Genomic DNA, 20272 nt, shown 5'->3' with positions numbered 1-20272 from the left:
CAAAGGTATTAGGAGAAAAATCGGGACCTCCTAAAAATATTAATCAATCTCTGTAAATTCTTTGTCTCTTAGAAAAATCGGGACCTCCCTAAAAATATTAATTTTATGAAGTCAGTCAAGAACTCGAAATCACAGGGGTACGGTCAAACACATGGGGAACCAACCTTGAGGTTCAAGGCAGTAGAAAACAAACAAAAAAAAATCGAAGCCACCCTTTAAACTTATGACCAAAAAGATAACTCAATCCCCTATTAGTTCCTAATTTATTCAAGATTGGCAAACAGAAAAACTTCACAGGCATTCAATCGATTTTTTTTTCTTCTTTTCGGGCGTACGCTTGGCGTGCGACCCCAAGCTTTAATCGATGGAGCTGGGACGGGATTTAGACCGACTTAGGTCCTAGGGTTTAGTCTATGGCTCGAAATCGGTTCATTTAAGCCATAACCAAACACGAATGTGTGAAATCGACCCCTAATTCGAAAAATACACGAACCCTAGATTTCGAACAAAGGCACAATGCAGCTTATTTTATCAATTTAAACACAAATCAAAGCCTTTGAGTAACCGAAAAACTTACCCGTGTGTCGAATTTTACAAGAAAGGAAGCACAATCGAAAATGTTTAGGAGCTCTTAGCCGTCACAGTGCAAGTTTGAGAGAAAATTGGGAAAAGAATAAAGAAGAAGTCAAAGGGTCAAAAGATATACCTGGTCGCCGTGTTACGCGGGGCGTAACTCAAGGGTACACGGGGCGTAACCCCAACACCCTGAGATGTTCATCCGCGATTCGGGTCTTATTACGTATGGCGTAATTAAACATACGCGGGGCGTAATTAAATTTTCCTTTCTTCTTTTAATTGAATTTCCTTTTCTTTTTAATCATTTCATCTAGGGACTTAAAACTTATTTATTTTTTTCTTTTTAATTTCTTAAGCTAATGATGACTTCACGATGAGTGATAAAAAAAATTGAGATGTCATAATCACTTATCTTTGTCAAGATCAAACAACAATGGTTGATCAAAAACCTTTGCATGCAAGAATTGGTTTGCGAAAACACCCACTTTCGGGACCCGTTAGAATATTTCCTTTGTTTTCCTTGCACCTTTAACTAAAAGCGGAACAAGAAGTGACCTAACTAGTCAAGAACAGCAAGAGCTCGGTCTTCCACTTAACCACCACAATACGCCTTGCTATACTACGCCTCATGGATTGAGTTGGACAAATCAACAAAGTAGTAGGCTAAGCAGGTCAAGAATTCCCTAATCGCTTGCAATCACGAAACCCATGCAAAAAGTAAAGTCAAGCAATGTGTACAATCCAAAATTCCTGCAAAATAAAAACAAGAACCTTCCCGACAAATGAAATGATATCATCGAAAATCAAACTAAAAAAAACTAACTAAAAACAAATAACGAATAATCAAATAAACTAAATTAATGACAAACCGTTCCCCGGCAACGGCGCCAAAAACTTGATGTGCACAAAAGTACCCACTAATTTTAATATTTATGACCTAACAAACTTAGACTAACTATGCACTTATAGGCAGTGTACCTAGTCAGATTACAGTATAGCTTAGGTAAGTCGGGTGTCGATCACAGGGAACGGTGGATTAATTTAATATATTTGGTTATAGGTTACAGGTCACACGAAAATAATAAAGAAAATGGTTTAATAAATCTCAAACTAGCAAATAACAACTCTCGATAAACTAACAAGGAATCAAATCTTTTCAGGTACTTTGGTTTAGATAAATTACACCTTAAAAACATAGACAATTGCATACACAAATTCATTTATTCATGTTCACCGATTCCTAAAATGATTAGATTCGCGTTCACTATAACTAATCCTTTAGCAAACAAGTCAATTTAAACAGTGATCAGTTGATTAAACTAACATGCTTCCTAGTGTTTAGTTCGTATCAAGCAAGACTTGTAAATATAGTTAATCGAATTATTAATTCAATTTAACCTCTTGTTGATGGTCATCAAACAAGGCTCACACATTAACTTACTTATTCCCAAGTTAATCCTAGTTTCACATTCGTTATTTCTAGTCTTATAATCTCAATGGTCATCAAAAATCATAAGAGACAAGCAAATCAAGCAGATTTTCATACAACTTAATTCACTTAACAATTAACAGCAAATAATCATCATTAACACATGAGGATCTTTGAACAAGCTTGGCAAGATAAATTAAACACAAATAAATTATTTATCATAACAATTAGTCTAAGAATCAAAACTTCATTCAATCATAAACACAAAGTAAAAGGTTTTTACACCCAAATCAGAAACTAAATACAAAAAGTACCATAAGGAAGTGCTAAACATGGTCACGTTAGCAATCCATACGATTACCGACATGTATCCGCTCTCCAATCCTTCAGATCTCTGCTCACGTTAGCTTAACGGCCTTCCGGCCGCCTTCTAGACCCTCAAAACAGCTTAACAGAAGTTAATTGTCGACTAAATTAGGTTAGAAGTCGAATCCCCCTTCCTGGTTAGCTAAAAATCGACATTTATAATCTTTGTGGCCGACCTAAGTACGCTGGGCGTACTTAGTATTACGCAGCGCGTACTCTAGATAATCACGCGATCAAGTCTATCCGGTGCAAAGGTGTACGCGGGGCGTACTCGCTACCTCAGCATTCTTTTCTTTCTTTTAGCTTCTAAACCCGGTTTCCGCTTCAGTCTTTTCTTTTGTGCTTTATCGACAACAAATAGCTGCAAAACATAATTTAAAGTATTATGAGTACTTTTTAGTTCAAAAATAGAGTAAATAAGGCCAAAATATTAAGATAAAGTGCATAAAAAATATATATAAAAATACACATATCAGGCATCTCGTCAACGAGAAGGGTATTCTAGTCGATCCAGCCAAGATAAAGGTCGTGATGAAGTGGGAGATTCCAAGGTCTCCAACTGAGATTTGGAGTTTCATGGGTCTGGAAGGGTATTACAGGAGATTTATTCAGGACTTCTCCAAGGTTGTAGTTCTGTTGACCCGACTGACCTAGAAGTCGGTGGTTTTTCATTGGGAACCTGAGTAGCAGGCAGCCTTTAAGACACTCAGGTAGCGGTTGTGCGAGGCACCGATTCTCACTCTGCCAGAGGGTGTAGATAACTTCGTAGTCTACTGTGATGATTTGATCACAAGCATGGGAGCAGTGTTTGATGCAACGGGGTCATGTGATAGCTTATGCCTCGAGACTGTTGAAGCCTCACGAGGCTAACTATCGGACGCATGATTTAGAGCTAGGGGCTATGGTATTCGCCCTCAAGATTTGGTGACACTACCTCTATGGGGTCCGTTGTACTATTTACACGGACCACAAGAGTTTGAGGTGCCTCATGGATCAGCTAAATCTAAACATGAGGACACGTCGGTGGTTAGATGTGGTAAAGGATTATGATTGTGAGATCCTTTACCACCCGGGCAAGGCCAATGTGGTGGCCAACGCTTTAAGCCATAAGGAGGTAGCGGCTTCAAGTAGAGATTTATGCTTGAGGATGATGGTGATCACTCCACTGTTGGAGCATATTAGGGAGGCGCAGGTTGAGGGCCGGAAGGAAGAGCGCTAGAAGTGTGAGAGGATTGTCGGCCGAGTGACCTCATTTAATTATGACAGCCAAGGGTTGTTGACCCTACATGGGATGGTTTGGGTTCCATACTGGGGCGGAGTGCGGCAGGTTCTGATGGATGAGGCCCATAAGTCAAGGTTCTCCATCCATCACGGGGCGACGAAGATATACCGAGATCTTCGCCCTGATTATTGGTGGCCCCGCATGAAGCGGGATGTAGCATGGTATGTAGATAGGTGCTTGACCTGCAGGAAGGTCAATGTCGAGCACCAAAGACCACATGGCAAGATACAGCCACTAGACATCCCGTGTGGAATTGGGAGGATATCACCATGGATTTCATTACCAAGCTTCCCAGGACCGCACGTGGAGTAGATTCAATATGGGTCATCATGGATTGGTTGACCAAGAGCGCTCACCTTATCTCGACCCAGGAGAGCATATTGGCCGAGAAGTTGGATAGAATTTATGTGCACGAGATATTGGCACGACATGGGGCGCCTGTCTCGGTGGTGTCAGACCGATATGTCCGTTTCACTTTCAGATTTTGGAAGCAGTTTCACGAGGAGATAGGTACTCGTCTCCACTTTAGCAACACTTTCCACCCTCAGATAGACGGACAGAGCGAGAGGACGATACAGACTCTCGAAGACATGCTACGTGCATGCGAGTTAGATTTCATTGGCAGTTGGGATACGTATCTTCTATTAGCGGAATTTTTGTATAACAACAGTTACCATGTCAGCATAGACCGACCTCACTTTGAGATGCTCTACGGGAGGAAGTGCAGGACCCGAATCTGTAGGGGTGTGGTCAGTCAAAGAGTTAGGGTTTGGGTTAAACCTATAAAGAGGGACTAAGGACGGGTAAAGTTGGAAACTTTACCCTTAAGAGTGTATTTCCAGTATGTAGATGAAGTTTGGAGTATAGATCTGAAAGGTAGGAGCTTAATCCATTGGGATGGATCATCAGATAGGGGAACTCGACGAGTTGAAGCGAGCTGTCCCGATCTTTATGACTGGAAGAACTCGACGAGCCTGTTAAGGGACTCGACGAGTTAACTTAGTTAACCACGTGTCTGAGTTGTTCATGAACTCGCCGAGTTGGGAGATGACTTGACGAGTTAAGGTTGACTGGGAGTTGACCTTGACCTTGACTTTGACCAGGATGTTGACTTTGACCAGGGGTAAAATGGTTATTTTACCCTAAGAAGGATTATTATATTTTGATTAAGTGTTGTTATGGAATTGATAGTCCGAGAGTCACCGAAGCAGCAGACAGGGATTCCTCACTTGAGTTTTCAGCGGTTAGTCTTGCGAGGCGAGTTCCCTTTTAGTAGGAACGATTCAAAGTCACTAAGGTCAGTCTGTATATGTGATATGTTAGTAGCTGAGTGTGGGCAGGGCCCGACTCTCCGAGAAGTCGAGTGTGGGTGGGGCCTGAATCTCATAGTATTATTTGAGTATAGTTATGTGATTGCTTGATAGATATACTCGTTGTCTATGTGACACTTGTATGCATGTTAGTAGCGGAGTGTGGGTGGGGCACGAATCTCCTAGACAGTGGAGTGTAGGCGGGGCCCGATTCTCCTACACAGAGGAGTATGGGTGGGGCCCGAATATCCTAGACAACAGAGTTTGGGCGAGGCCCGAATCTCCTAGATAGCAGAGTGAGGGTGGGGCCCGTATCTCCTAGTTGTATGTTATTTGTATGGTATATGGTAGTTTGGGGGAGCTCACTAAGCATCGTGCTTACGGTTTTTAGTTTTGATTTCAGGTACTTCAGCTAGTAAAGGGAAGGGATCGGGATGATCGCATGACACATACCACAATCTTTAGCCTGGGAGATTTACTCTAATATTTGATATAAGATTTTGGCATGTTGATGGATACTATGATATTTTGAGACACATGTTTTATGATTTTATACTATGGCGATGATACTATGGTTTTAATAATGATTTAAAAAAAATTGGGTTGTACTTTTGGGACGTTTCAATGTAGCTATGGTGAGTTTTTGAGCAGTAGAGCGTCACCACTAATGTCTCGGTGATCAGCAGGTTGAGTTAGGTAGTTGCAAAGTGTTGAATTGCTTGGAAGGTCATGGTCGTTATTGATAACTCAATGTTGGAGTTTTCATGTCGAACTTGTGTTCGTTTTGATGAAATATCGTGTGAATTATATCCCCGTGTCATTATGGTGTGTATGCTAGACCTGCTGAGTCTTCTAGACGAGTCTTAGAAGCTGATGGTTGTTATGAGTATTTTTAGAGTTGTCGATAACTCCAAGACTGCTGATAGTCCTCATGACTACTAAAAGTCCCAAGATTGTTAATAACCCATAGTTGTTTAGATTGGCATAAGGTTAGTGGTTTGCTGGTTGGGAAAAACAAGGGTCGGTTGTGCAGGGGGTTATAAGACCTAGGGAGTTATTGTAGATATTGGGATACTTGTGTTGTTTTGGGAGCTTAAGTGTCACACGAGTTTTATTATTGCTCATGGTTGCGCTCGTAAGGGAAGATCATTAGAGAAGACTTGTCAATAAGTCCGGGTTTTCAGTTAAGGACCCCAATCATGATATTTGATTTTTGGATCGGGTATGGTTGAACCGTTGTTTTTCTGTTTAATTATATCCATGGCATAATGTAGTGTTTTGAACCACGGCGGGGAGATATATTGACTAGTTTAGGTGTTCTTGTTCTTTCTCACTTTGAGGGCAATAAGCGAGGTTGGTAGTTTTTGCAGTTAGTAGTGAATTCTTGTCTTCTGCTATTAGTAGGACATCGTAAGGTTGGGCATGCTTTTGTATGGGGTCAAGCCTTTGAGTTTCGGACTACATGGTTAATGCTGAGCGAGGACTTGTCTGCCAAGGAGATAGACATGTTCGTGGAATCTAAGTTATGAGCATTAGAGACAACTTTTCTCAAATCGGTTGGTTTTAAAGTGTTGATTTTCTTTCTCGATCAGTGGATGTTACTTTTGACCCTTGGGAAGTCTCTGTTCAGGTTTGGCGTACGTGCCTAGTTTTGGAAATTCTGGCTTTATCAGTCGCTGATACGGACATCCGGGGTGGCGATCGATCGAGTAAGAAGTAGTTGGTATGGAAGATTCACCGAGGGGATTTAGGAGGAGGCGGTTTCAGAATGATTGATTAGGGTAGATTTCGTGGGTGAAATCTAATTTAAGTAGGGGAGAGCTGCAACACCTGTTTTCTAGGATGGATCGATTTAGGGTTTCAAGGAGTAGAAAGGTTGATTTTTGAGGAAAATTGAGTAGGGTGACGTGACCATTGGGTGGTTACGACGTGACAAGCAAAATACAAGAAAGCGCATTTTGGATCATTCTCATGACGTGAGCACTACTGCAGCCCAAGCCCATGATCTTTTACGGTTTTCATGTATTTAAGCGTCGTAAACTCGGTATTAGGGTTCATTTCTTAGCTTCCATCTCTCTAAATCTTAGAAATGCTAACCCTAGTTCTTCATGGTGATTTTTGGTGCTAATTTAGTGATTTTTGGCTCTTTGAAGAAGAAGAAGACTCCTTGGGTTCGTCCTTTGGCAATCAAGCTCCTGCCTCATTACCTTGTAGTGCTTTTGGACCCTTTTATGTCAAAAAGCTTCTATATTTATATATAATGCATGCCATATCTAAGGTTTATGCTTTCATTTTTATGGATAGGTTTGGTAGCATGCATGGGATCCACAAAGTTAGGAATTTTATGGGTCATCGAGGCATTTCCTTTTAGTACGAGTTCAGATCCGAGATATGGTATTGATTTAGACTCCAAGTGTGATTCTTGATGTCATTTTTTCCCTCTTATGACCTAGTTGGTGTCCAATTCATGCATTGGACATTCAGGAATGTAAATGCTCGATTTTTATGGTCCTTAGGGTTGAGGGGACCCTTTTAAAAGTCTCAAGGAATGGATTAAGGGATTAAGAGCTTAATGCTCAATGTTGGCCATAGCTGATCTCAACATGAGCAATATCCTGTTATGTCGTGAGACGTGGTGTTCATAAATATTTTGTCCTTTTTCCAGTCATGATGTGACCTATGGGTGGTCACGACGTGAGCATTGGCTGATTTTATTTTTTGACCATGGTTGACTTTTGGTCACACTAAGGGTTTTGGATTTCAGGCTGAGAGGGTACTCTTTATTTCTATTAGGTGCCATGTAGAACCAATCTTTCTGAGAGAGAGCCATGGAGTTTAGCTGCTAATTGTGAGGTGAGTCTTCTCATTATACTTGATTGTGTGGTGTTATATATTGACAAGTTGGTTCTTATATGTTGATTATTGTTGTATGCGAATTGAGTGTTGATAACTCATGTACTGTTATAAGTCTATAGGACAACTTATAGTCCCCAGGATTGCTGATAATTTGTGACGTGTGCTGTTCATCCTTAAGGAGTTTTATTAGCCACCGGTACTGCTGATAGTCCCCATGGTTGCTGAAGACCCATAATTTTTATGTTGCGTTTTAGCATCCAAAAATCACAACAAATTTTAAGTTCTCAAAAACAACAATCCAAAACCATAATGTTTACAAAAAATTGTTTCAAAAGTGTAATTCAATAATAAAAGCATCTCAAACTCCGAATAAAAAACATCAAGCATATATAGTCTTCAGCAAGACTGGACCGCCACATCGGGCCTTCAGCCTGACTAGACCGCCTCAACCCAATAAACTGTAACATACCTGTATAAACATTATCAATCATAAAACAGCAACACAGGTATTCCTAAAGATCTACTAGCCTAATCACATAACCGGTAACCACATATCTCCGCATAGCAGTATACAACATATTAGGATATTTAATCCAATGGGTCGGCCTTGGTACCTTTGACCCATAAGTACAGTGAGGAAAACTCACCTCTCAGTCTAAACAAATATTTGAATAGGTCTATGCTCTGAATCTCAGTTCTACCCGTCACCTATTCATTAAATAGTGACCATCCTCAAATACTACTAAAAAAACCCATAATACCCTAGGTCAAACTTGTTCGAAGTCAATGGTCAAAGTCAAATTCAACTATAGCAGGTCGCAACTCTGTGACCATCCTTTTTTTTTTTTTTGAAAGAGCCAAAGCTCAACAAACTTTATTAAAAAAAAATAAAAGAATACATCAAAAAAACAAAAATACAAACACACCCTAACCAGACCAACCAATCCTTAACCAACTACCAAACCATTTCTTAATCCTCATAAAACTCCCAACTTTACCCCAAAAACCCTTACAAGTCCTAAAATTAGTCCAAAGACTTATTTGATGTGGGAAAAAAGGTAACTTCAACCCCTTGCACCACCAAACCCACATCATACCAAAAAAGTTAATGCAAGGGGAAAGGCCCTTAAAAAAACCCACTGTCCAATAGACTAATCCTAGGACCCAACCCAACAACCAATACAAAACAGTTAAACTACCAAAAACACCAAATTTAACAAAATTATAACTACACAACTCTCCATCCCTATGAATAAAGAGCAACCATAAAAACACACTCCAACTGCTATTCCAATGCTTCCAGCAATCAGACATCCTTTTTTTACTTCTCAGCAACACAGTCCAAGACTTGCTCCTCCTCCCATAATCTATCATACTCTCCACACAAATCGACCACCCTTCCCAGGTCTGCACAGTCAGCAACAGAAACCTGTACAACACACTAAACCAAAAGGGAATAATCCACCAGAAGAACCAGTCAAGATTCGCAAACAGTTGCATACTAGACACGGCATCAATCACATGTCCAGGAATCATTACTTGAATATTCTCAACAAAGATCATATCCAAATAATAATTCCCACAGTTACAAGTTACTAAATTCAGGAGCAAACTCCCAAACCAGTAACATAAACCGTCAATTCTAGTAGTAACACAGGAAAACTCCAATCTGTTACTCCAAACATGCAGCCATATCACGCAACACAACCAATTCCCATTCTTCCTAACTTTCACCTAATCAACCAGCCCCACCCTGTTTCTAGACTTCATCATCCTTATTCCCATTATCAACATCATTATTTCTATCTATACCCCAACATCTCCACACTTTTTCCTTAATAACTTTTGATTCATACTTCAACTCCAATAACCTCAATTGAATTTCTTTCTCAATACAACAGGTAACAGAGAATGGGGATCTAAAATTATTTTTAAAGAATATCATATTTCTTTCATGCCAAATATGCGACACACAACCTGCCAAAACCAGTTTCTTTATAAAAACCCCAATAGATTTGCCCTTCAACTGCTCACAAAACTTATAAATAAACTCTTTCCAATTACCATAACTCACCCTGATGTCAGCCGTATTAGAGAAATACTCCCAAATAAGCTTAGAGAAATCACACTTAAAAAATAAATGATCATGGGAATCATTAACCTTCAAACATAAAGGGAAAAACAGATTACCTTTAATTTCCCAGCTTAGCAGCCTGTCCTGAGTCTTTAATTTACCCAAAATTGCCATCCAAAGGATAAACGCATTCCTTGGAATGTTATTACTAAACCAAATTGTGTGAAACCAAGGAACCTTTGGCCCAAAAAAATTGACATCCGACCACACCTACTTGTAAGAAAATCTTTTACACATTCCATTATTATCTCTCCAAATTATCTTATCTTCAGTTCCTTCATTATTAACAAACAAAGGCCAATCCATCAAACCAGGGTAATTTTCCAGCCAATCAGTCGGCCAACACAATTGGCCATTCACAAAAATATCCTTCTCTTTTGACATATCATTGAAACCCGCCGTAATCCACTCACTCCTCGAGATTAACATACTCAAAATCCCAATCGGGTGCCACCAGTCATGCCATAAGGAAGTGTTCTCACCGGATCCAATACAAGAAACAATATGGGGACGAACAATGTTCCTAGCAATTAAAATCCTTTTCCAAGTCCAGCAGAAATTCTTTTTAACTTGAATATCCCAAAAATTCCTTTCTTTCAAGTAAAACTTATAGACCCACTTCACCCACAAAGACTTCTTATTATTAACAATATTCCACACATGTTTGGATAACAACACATCATTCCATCTTCTAAGGTCTTTCAATCTTAAACCCCCATTCTCTTTTGGACTACACACCATTTTCCACTTAACTTTGGCTTTACCCTTCACAAGATCACCACCACTCCACAAATAACCCCTACAAATCTTCTCAATCTCAGAAATAGTGGCAACAGGAAGCTTAAAAACCGATGCCCAATAAACATGCAAAGCTGATAAAACAGAACCAATAAGTTGAAGTCTTCCGGCATAAGACAAACACTTGTGCTTCCAACTTAGGATGCGCATTCTAACTTTATCAACCAAAACTTTACAATCCATTCTAAACAGTTTATTAACTGTTAACGGCACACCCAGGTACTTGAACGGAAACTTCCCAACATCAAAAGGAAGTATACTATTAATAGTACACCTCACAGCAGGATCAACACAGCTGAAAAAAAAATCAGGCTCTTATTCATACTGGCACTCAATCCAGAAAGATCCTTGAAACAATCCAACGAATTCTTAATCACTTTAGCAGAACCACTATCACCATGACAAAACATCAACAAGTCATCTGCAAAACATAAGTGAGTGATTTTCTGGAATTTGCATCTACTATGGAATTTGAAATTAGGACTATTTTCAATATTTTTTTTCAACAAAAGATTAAATATTTCCATGACAAGAGTAAACAGATAGGGAGATAAGGGATCACCCTGTCTCAAGCCTCTCTTCCCTTAAAAAAAACCCATTGTCCTCTCCATTAATATTCACAGTAAACCAAGTTGAAGTAACACACATCATTATCCACTGGACCATAACTGGATGGAATCCAAACCCAATCAAAGCTTGCTTCAGGAATTTCCAATCCACAGTGTCATAAGCTTTATGGATATCTATTTTCAGGGCACACTTAGGAGGGCCATCCTTCCTATTGTATCTCGCCATCAAATCTTGAACAAGAAGAATGCTGTCCAAAATAGATCTCCCAGGTATGAAAGCCGATTGATTAAGATCAACTATCATCCCTAAGCAATTTCGAATCCGATTGACAATAACCTTGCTAATGCATTTGTACAAGGTATTACAACAAGTAATTGGTCTAAAATCAGTAACTTTTCGAGGGAACTCAACCTTAGGGACAAGTATAATTCTGGTAGCATTAACACACTTCGGAATCTTCCCAACCCATAACACCTCCCTGACAGCCCTGCAATCATCAGGACCCACCACTTTCCAAGAAGCTTTAAAGAACTTAGATGAAAACCCATCAGGACCCGGAGCTCGATTATCTTCAATTTCAAACATAGCTCTCATTATCTCATCATCCGACACAACTCTTATCATTTCAATGGCAACACCTGGATCAATTTTATTAACAAATAATTCACTATCCAAAATTCGATCCCCTGTACTACAATTCGAACCAAGAAACGCTTTATAATGACCAACAAATCTTTCAGTCATATTTTTCCCACTCACCCATCTACCCTCTTTATCCATAATCACTGAAATTCGATTTTTATTTACATGGCTCTTGACAATTTTATGAAAAAAACTCGTATTTCTATCACCCTCTTTCAACCATTTAACTTTAGCCCTTTGCGATAGAAACTTCTCCTCATTCTCACAAGCCATATTATAGTCCATTAACAACTTGGCATGCTCACGCCTCAGAGACAAATTATGCGGATTATTATCAATATCAACTTGCAAATTATTTAATTTGTCTCTTAATAATTGTAACTTCTTTCCTGAAATATAAGAATTACAGAAAAGCCTTCGACAGTGTTTCTTTAAAAGCTTGAGCTTTTGCGTAACATTAAAGATGAATCCTCCAGCAACCTTTAATCTCCATACCTCCTCAACTATAGGAAGGAATTCATCATAATCAGCAATGAAATTAACAAATTTAAACGAATGAGACCGCTTAGGTTTACAGCAAGGAATAGATAAGATTGTTGGGCTATGATCAGAAATCCTATACGGTTTGAATATAGTATGAGCCAACTGGAACTTCTCCAAAAACTTAAAATTGACCATGATACGATCAAGTTTCTTGAGTAACCCACGTTCCCCAGAAGGAGATTTTGTCCAAGTAAATTGAATCCCTGTACCTTGAATATCCTCCACCTCAATAACATTTATACACTCAATAAAGTCATCAACCCCTTCCGGACTTCTGGACGTACTTTCAGAATATTCCGAAGGCTTAAGAGCAACATTAAAATCACCAAGCATCACCCAGGCCTTATTATCCACCACAATTTTATGTTTCACAAGACTGCTCCACATGAACCTCCTTTCCAAATAACTAGAAGCAGCATAAATGAATGAAACATAAAATTCTTCATTGGAATCCAAATGTCTCACCATACAGTGCAGCACCTGATTAGATTGACCAAGCACCATAAGGTCAAACTTATTAACATTCCATCCAACTATAATTCTAGTACCCCCCGACACAAGAATTACAATTAGAAACCCAATCCCATCTCTTGAATATTTTGTCACAAATTTTCTTCAGCTTCCAAACAGACACATGTGATTCCAAAATACCACACATATCCAAATTATTATTTTTAATAACCTCAAGCATCTCCTTATGCTTAACCACTTTATTTAGACCTCTTATATTCCAGGCTCCAAAATTCATCATTGGATAATTTTCATGATATTGACAGCATCCCCCAAATCTGCCTTTGATGCAGCCCCCTTATCAATTTTCTCATCTTTATTGGCATTCCTTTGGTCCAAGTTTGCACTCATCTTCAATTCTGATCCCTTTATATCCTTCCCAATATCAGGAGGCAATCCATCACCGGCATTAATATCAATCACATCAGAAACCCCTTGATTCATGTTCATAACATCTTCTTCCATACTTTCCACAATATCATCCACCATTGAACCTAAGACCTCAAATCTATTGACATTTTTAACTTTATAAACCCCTTCAGATGTTATTCCAACAGTAATCTTTTCCTTATCCTGAACCTCACCACCATCATGTTTTTCTTTAGCAGTAGAAGCTTCAAACGCTTGGTTCTTATCCCAATTCCAATGGCTTACACTAGTATTCCCCCATTTCCCATTCCGCCCTTTCCCTACTCCCCCCTTATTACCTCCATTTCCTCTATTACTAGATCTTTTATAATTATTCCCATAATTGCCCTGGTAGTTTTGCTGCTGTCTACCCCCAATATTCCCAGCACCTCCAAAAGACTTAGATGAAGAAGCACCAATGTTACCTCCTTTTTTGACAACTTCAACAAATCCTTCACTATCCATCACTCCTTTACCTTTAGATCTTTGAGTATTCCCAGAATCATTCCCCTCTTTAATCTTATTTTCTTCATTAGTCACTGCCATACATACCTTATCAGTATGCCCAAACACTTTACAGTGATTACATCTTGAAGGATACCAAGCATACTCAACCAATAACTCCTGATTAACAGCACAATTCTTCACAAAATCCCATGTAGTAACTCCAATCTTCCTTTTGCACTCCTTATCAGCAGACATCTCAACCAATATTCTAGCATAGGCATTCCTACCTTTACGCTGAAGACACATCTCCTCAGTAAAAGAATCAGAAGCCAAAGGAATTCCCAATTTACTAGCTATAATGCAAAGATTTTCCCCAATCCACACCTCCAAAGGAAGGTCATATATTTTAGCCCATACTGGTACTTTATCATGTCTAGCTTTAGAAAGGGATAGACCAGGTCTCCACCTTTGTAAGAATAAAGGAATATTGTTGAATATTAGCCAAGGGCTTCCATCTAACACTGCTTGCATTCCCTGTTCACTGGAAAATTTAAAGAAGATGAACCCATTACTGTTCATAAACATATCCTCAAGCCCTATATTCTTCCATAACCTTTTAACTTCTTTTTGAATAGCAGGATAAGAAACTTTCTTATCAATCAAATACCCATACAAGGTATTAGCATAAGGTAAACTTGCTACTTTCAGATTTTCAATAGGAATAACAGCTGGTCCTTCCTCTCTCCCATCACCAGAAGGAATATACTTCACTTCTAACTTCCCTTTATGCATAGTGCCCCTCAAAGCTCCAGCATAAGACATTTCAATTTTCCCTTTCCCATTATTATCATCTTCAGGTTTCCCCCTTCCTTTCCCAGCAGGCCCCAGTAAAGAGGGATCCCTGTTAATACTATTAATAACAGTTCCCACAGAATTCAATCCCTTCACATGTGGACCACTAACATCTCTATCAGCCATCTCATTTTCAGATTCACTAATATCCTCCTTCATATTTATCAAATTCCCATTCTCATCCTGGTAAACACTAGGTTCAAGTGTGTTATCTCCATTATTATTCACCTCAGCTTCAATAGTCTTCAAATTTTTATCCATCTCCATTTGCTTCTTCTTAAGATCATTAAGAAAAGTAAATCCCACCTTCGAATCAAATTCCTCATAAACATTGCTACAATTAGTATTATCCTTCTGAGTTTTATCCTCCTTGCCCTTAAAAGTAGTATCAGCAGTACACACAACATTACCCACAGGGCCTGATCTAGTAACCTCACTAACCACAATCGAAGGATTAACAATCTTCATTTGATTAGTAATTGCATTCATTTCAGAATTAGGGCTTAACAAATCTCCCCCAATTAAAGGATTCTCCCAATTTTTAGTCAATAGAGCTGTGTTACCTGAAGGTATCTGAATCACAGGACAGATAGATTGCTTTCCCCCAGCTAAATTTTGATTACCTTCAGCCTTCATATCCTCCTTATTTTGATACTCCTTATTGGCTATTAGTTGACTACTCGAGTCAGATTCCCATATCCCTTCACTCCCTGATTCCCGCTTCGTTTCATCTTCAGTCTCAAATTCCTCAATATACCCTTCCGCATCCATTGGAGATGCACGATCCATAGCTTTCCTTGCCCGATTCTTAACTCTGAAAGCTTTACCCTCCATCTTCCATCTAGCCTTCCCAATCCCAGTAGCAACAGCTCCCGTCACAGTTGGTTTACGTTGAGCTCTATAAAGAGCTGCAGAAGTCTTCTCAATAACACCAGGAGGAACCATTTCATTCACATCAACATCCGATCTACTATACCGGACCGCAACACTTTTTTCTGGAGGTTTCACCTTCACATCTTTCAATCGATCCGGTTTGGATGATGCTCCCATTGAGACTACGAAAATAGATGAGAAGATACTTCAGCAATGAGATTAACAGCTCACCGATGAAGAAACACCGACGAAATCACTCCGAGAACACTGCGTCAGATAGAGAGAGCGAGTATAGAGAGAAAGAGAAGAGAGAGAAAGTGCAAACGGTTTTTTTTTCCTCCGTAACTCTATGACCATCCTTGGTCATGCCATGGCTACTAAATAACAATATAGACGAGACTTAGCCCAGCCACCACATTGTGGGGACCTTGTCCACGCCGTGGGCACTGTGCTCCCAAACAACTTAATGGATTCAATCGATTTCCTTGATCTTAAGAGCTCTAAAGTCTAGATCTGGTCCATTCTAAGGTCCAAGTGGATAAATTTTCTAACTTTACCCCCTTTAGACTCTCTAAGGGATAGAGATCCCCATTTCTAAACCTAAAAGGGCAAGAACAAAGATTGGCTTAACCCATTAAACACTTTCTCTTGAAGACAACTAGATCCCCATTTCTAGAACGTTTCTAGCATGAAATATCAACATAAAAATCCATACTTTCTAGACATGCATGTCCAATGTGTGTCTTGGACTGTATTATGTCAAAATGAGGGTCTTTGGCCAAATCTTCCATGCATGATGGTAAAACTCAATGTTATTCCATATCCAAAGCATCTAAGGTCCAAAATGATCTGAAGATTCATAAAGTTGCAAACTTTTTGAGATCTCACCACCCAAAAATCAAGGACATGTTAAGGCATTGAACCTAGATCTATGCACTTTAAACGAAAAAGCTTGGAACTTGGGGACTTACAAGAGTCCAGAATATGCACAAGAAGATGGTGAGAAGATTTTCTTGTTGAATCCAGGCCCGGAAGTCACCTCCTTTTTCTTAAATCCCCAACAATAAAAACACATGACATAGAAAGCAAAAATGGAGGTTAGGGTTTGCTTGGAGGCTGCGAGAGTGTGATGGAGGCCGAGAGTGAGCAACTGTAGCCCTCACATTCCCTTAAATATGGCGCGCACCATGGAAATTAGTGTTTCTCATTAAACAGTTGTCATGTTGTGGCTATAGGCTGCCACGAAGTGGCGCCCATTTAAAACCCGTGATACAATGACCATTTCCTTGTCGTAAGATTCCTTCACCATGACGTGGCACTGCCAAAATTCAAAAATATTATAAATTATAAAACCTCCAAGAATCTGAATGTTACAATTCTCCCCCACTTGAATCAGACTTTGTCCTCAATGTCTGATGTCGCAACATTTTTGGGTAAAGCTCCCTCATCTTTGCCTCGGGTTCCCAGGTTCACTCGGAACCCTTTTATTGCTGCCACTGGACCTTGACCAAACATACCACCTTGTTGCGCAAGGCCTTCATCTTCTAATCTAAAATCGTCATTGGCCTCTCAATATAATTCAGGCGATCATCAACCTTAACATCATCCAAAGGTATAACCACTGAGTCATCAGCCACACACTTCTGCAACTGCGAAACATGGAATGTGTTGTGAATCTGACTGAGCTCCTCAGGAAAATCTAGTCTGTAAGCTACCTTACCAACCCAAACAATCACCCGAAATGGCCCAATATATGAGGGCCCCAACATACCCCTCTTCCTGAAGCATATGTACCCTTCCAGTGTGATACCTTCATAAAACCATGTCACCGACCTGAAACTCCAAATCAGATCGACGCTTGTCAACATAACTCTTCTGCCGAATCCGAACAGCCTGCAGCCTCTGTCTAATCTTCTGAATAAACTCTGACGTTTGTAGGATACCTCAATCCCATCCATGATCCTATGACCAATCTCTCCCCAAAATATTGGGGTACGACACTTCCTCTCGTAGAGAAGCTCGAAAGGCGGGGCACCGCTACTGGAGTAATAGTTGTTGTTGTAAGAAAACTCACCTAAGGGAATGTAGGAGTCCCAACTCTCAGCGAAGTCTATGACATAGGCTCTCAACATGTCCTCAAGTTTCTAAAGGGTCTGGTCACTCTGACCGTCAGTCTGCGGATGATAAGTAGTGCGAAGATGCAACCTCATACCCAGTTCCTTGTGGAACTTTTGCCAAAAATGAGAGTTGAACCGAACATTTCGATTAGATACAATGGAGACTGGAATACCATGTCGAGCAACAATATATCGCACATACAAATCAGCCAATTTTTCGGTCGAAGAACTCTCTTGAATGGCTAGAAAGTAAGCGTTCTTGTTTAGACGGTCCACGATAACCCATATCTTGTCGAATCCCTTAGCCGTCCGAGGTAACTTGGTGATGAAATCTATAGTGATCTGTTCCTATTTCCACATAGGAATCTCTAATGGTTGCAGATTTCCATGCGGCCTCTGGTGCTCGGCCTTGACCATCCGGCAAGTCATGCACCTCTCAACATATCAGGTTATCTAGCCTCAAATATTGATACATCTTGGTGGATTTGGGGTGTATCAAAAATCTGGACTTGTGTACCTTTCCATCATAGTCTGCTTGACCCCACCAAAATCTGGCACCCAAATCCGTCCATACCGGGTCAATAATCCACGACTGTCAGTAGCGAACTTGTCAACCTCACCCGTGAGTCTCTCTTGTTTCCAATTCTCCTTCTTGACTCCCTCAGTCTTAGCCTCCCTAATCAATTCAAGAAGCGGAGAATCAATCGATATCCTCATACACAGACTTTCAATAGTAGAACTAGCCGTCTTGCGGCTCAAAGCGTCAACGACCACATTTGCTTTCCCAGGGCGATACAGAATCTTACAGACATAATCCTTGACCAAGTCAAGCCACCTACGTTATCTCATATTCAGATTCAGATGATGTAACATCCCAAAATATGAAGGTAAAAATTTCATTTATACTATAATCAAAACACCCATTGATCTCTTATTCAAACACTTAGAAGCATTTTACAAAAACAGTTATTAGAGTACTATCCCAAAATCACAAGGTTGGGGAAAAACATGGGTGTATGCATTGCAATCAAGCCAGGCCCTTCCCTTTTGAACTAGAAGTACTTGAAACCATAAATAACAACTATAAGCACAAAGTTTAGTGAGTTTTCCCAAAATGTCACTTTTCATAAATAGCATACATATCAAATAACTCATAGGTGCAATAAAATGTGCTATGTGCCAACCATAGTCTTGTCATTATTCCACGAGCCGTATCGTGGTCTTTCCTTGTTAGGATGAGGGCCAAACACCCTGGGTATAATAGACAAGTGCCAGGATCCACCTCTTGGTCTTCCATTAAAGCATCACAAAGACAACTAGCATACAATCTACAACTTACTATCTACTTAACTGTCAGGGTCTGAACCCCGGTCTTGCATAAAAATTGCAAGAAGCCACCTCTGGGTCTTTCATATAGTGCCAAGGGCCACCCCTTTCTTTTTCAGTAATACATATGCCATTGGGTCGACATTGGTGCCTTCGACCCATAGTATAGTGAGGAGACTCACCTCAGACAACTGAAACCCACAAATAAATCTCTGACTAGAGATTCGCTAAAATTCCTTTGCTATCAAATATCAAAATAATATCAAATTAATAAATGGGTCCCAAATCACACTAAGAGTCCAACTTAGTGTAAAAGACGTTTTTACCCTTCCTCTTACATGGCCCAAGGCCAAGGCCTAAACAAATTGTCCAAAAGCCCAAAATCCAAAAGAAACCTAACCTACTGAGTACGTGGGGTGTACTCAACTTGTACGCTCACCGTACTGCTTAAAGGGCTTGTACACACATCATACATGCTTGTACACCCCGCATACTCACCAACTTGGCCATATTTCCCATTAAAGCTCCTAATGGATTAAGACCACGACCCAAGCTTAGATATGACTTCCATTAGGTGGGTAATCACATATAGTTGTCAACTTTATGTGCATGCATCGCTTAATGAAGCTCTTAAAGCTCAAAAGGGCTTAATAGATGACTTAATGCATGCATGAGACCATAAACACCATAAAGCTAACACTTTTAAGCTTAACATGGAGTTAACGTTGGATCTCTAAGCTTCTTTCCAATGAATGAGTCTTCAAGCTTCTATTTCCCCCTTTAGATGCACAAAATCCCTCATAAAGGCCTCACAAGAGCTCAAAAGCACCACCCAACGTCTATGCAAGAAATTAGTGTTTTTAAGATGTGGAGGCCGTCTAAGAAATGATCAAAAGAGGATAACATATGGCTTAAGGTACAATTCCTTAAAATAGTGTTTATACTCAGCTCACGTATGCTAAGCATATTTCACGTTCGCCCAATGTACGTGGATGAGCTTCACGATCCTTCTCCATGAATCCGCCCAGCGTACTCTATATATCCTGAAACTGACACTTTTGCCCCTAGGGACTAAATCTGCAAAACTTTCCACCTCCTAAGGGTCCAGACTGAAAAGTTCAAATAACCAAGTGTTACAACTCTCCCCCATTTAAATTAGATTTTGTCCTCAAAATTGTTCCTTACCGTCCCCAGCACGCTAGACAGACTGAGGAATGCAATCACAACCCCGAA

This window comes from Lactuca sativa, chromosome 4 (genome assembly GCF_002870075.4).
Source record: "Lactuca sativa cultivar Salinas chromosome 4, Lsat_Salinas_v11, whole genome shotgun sequence".
Taxonomy (NCBI): Eukaryota; Viridiplantae; Streptophyta; class Magnoliopsida; order Asterales; family Asteraceae; genus Lactuca; species Lactuca sativa.
Note: the sequence above shows the minus strand (reverse complement) of the source record.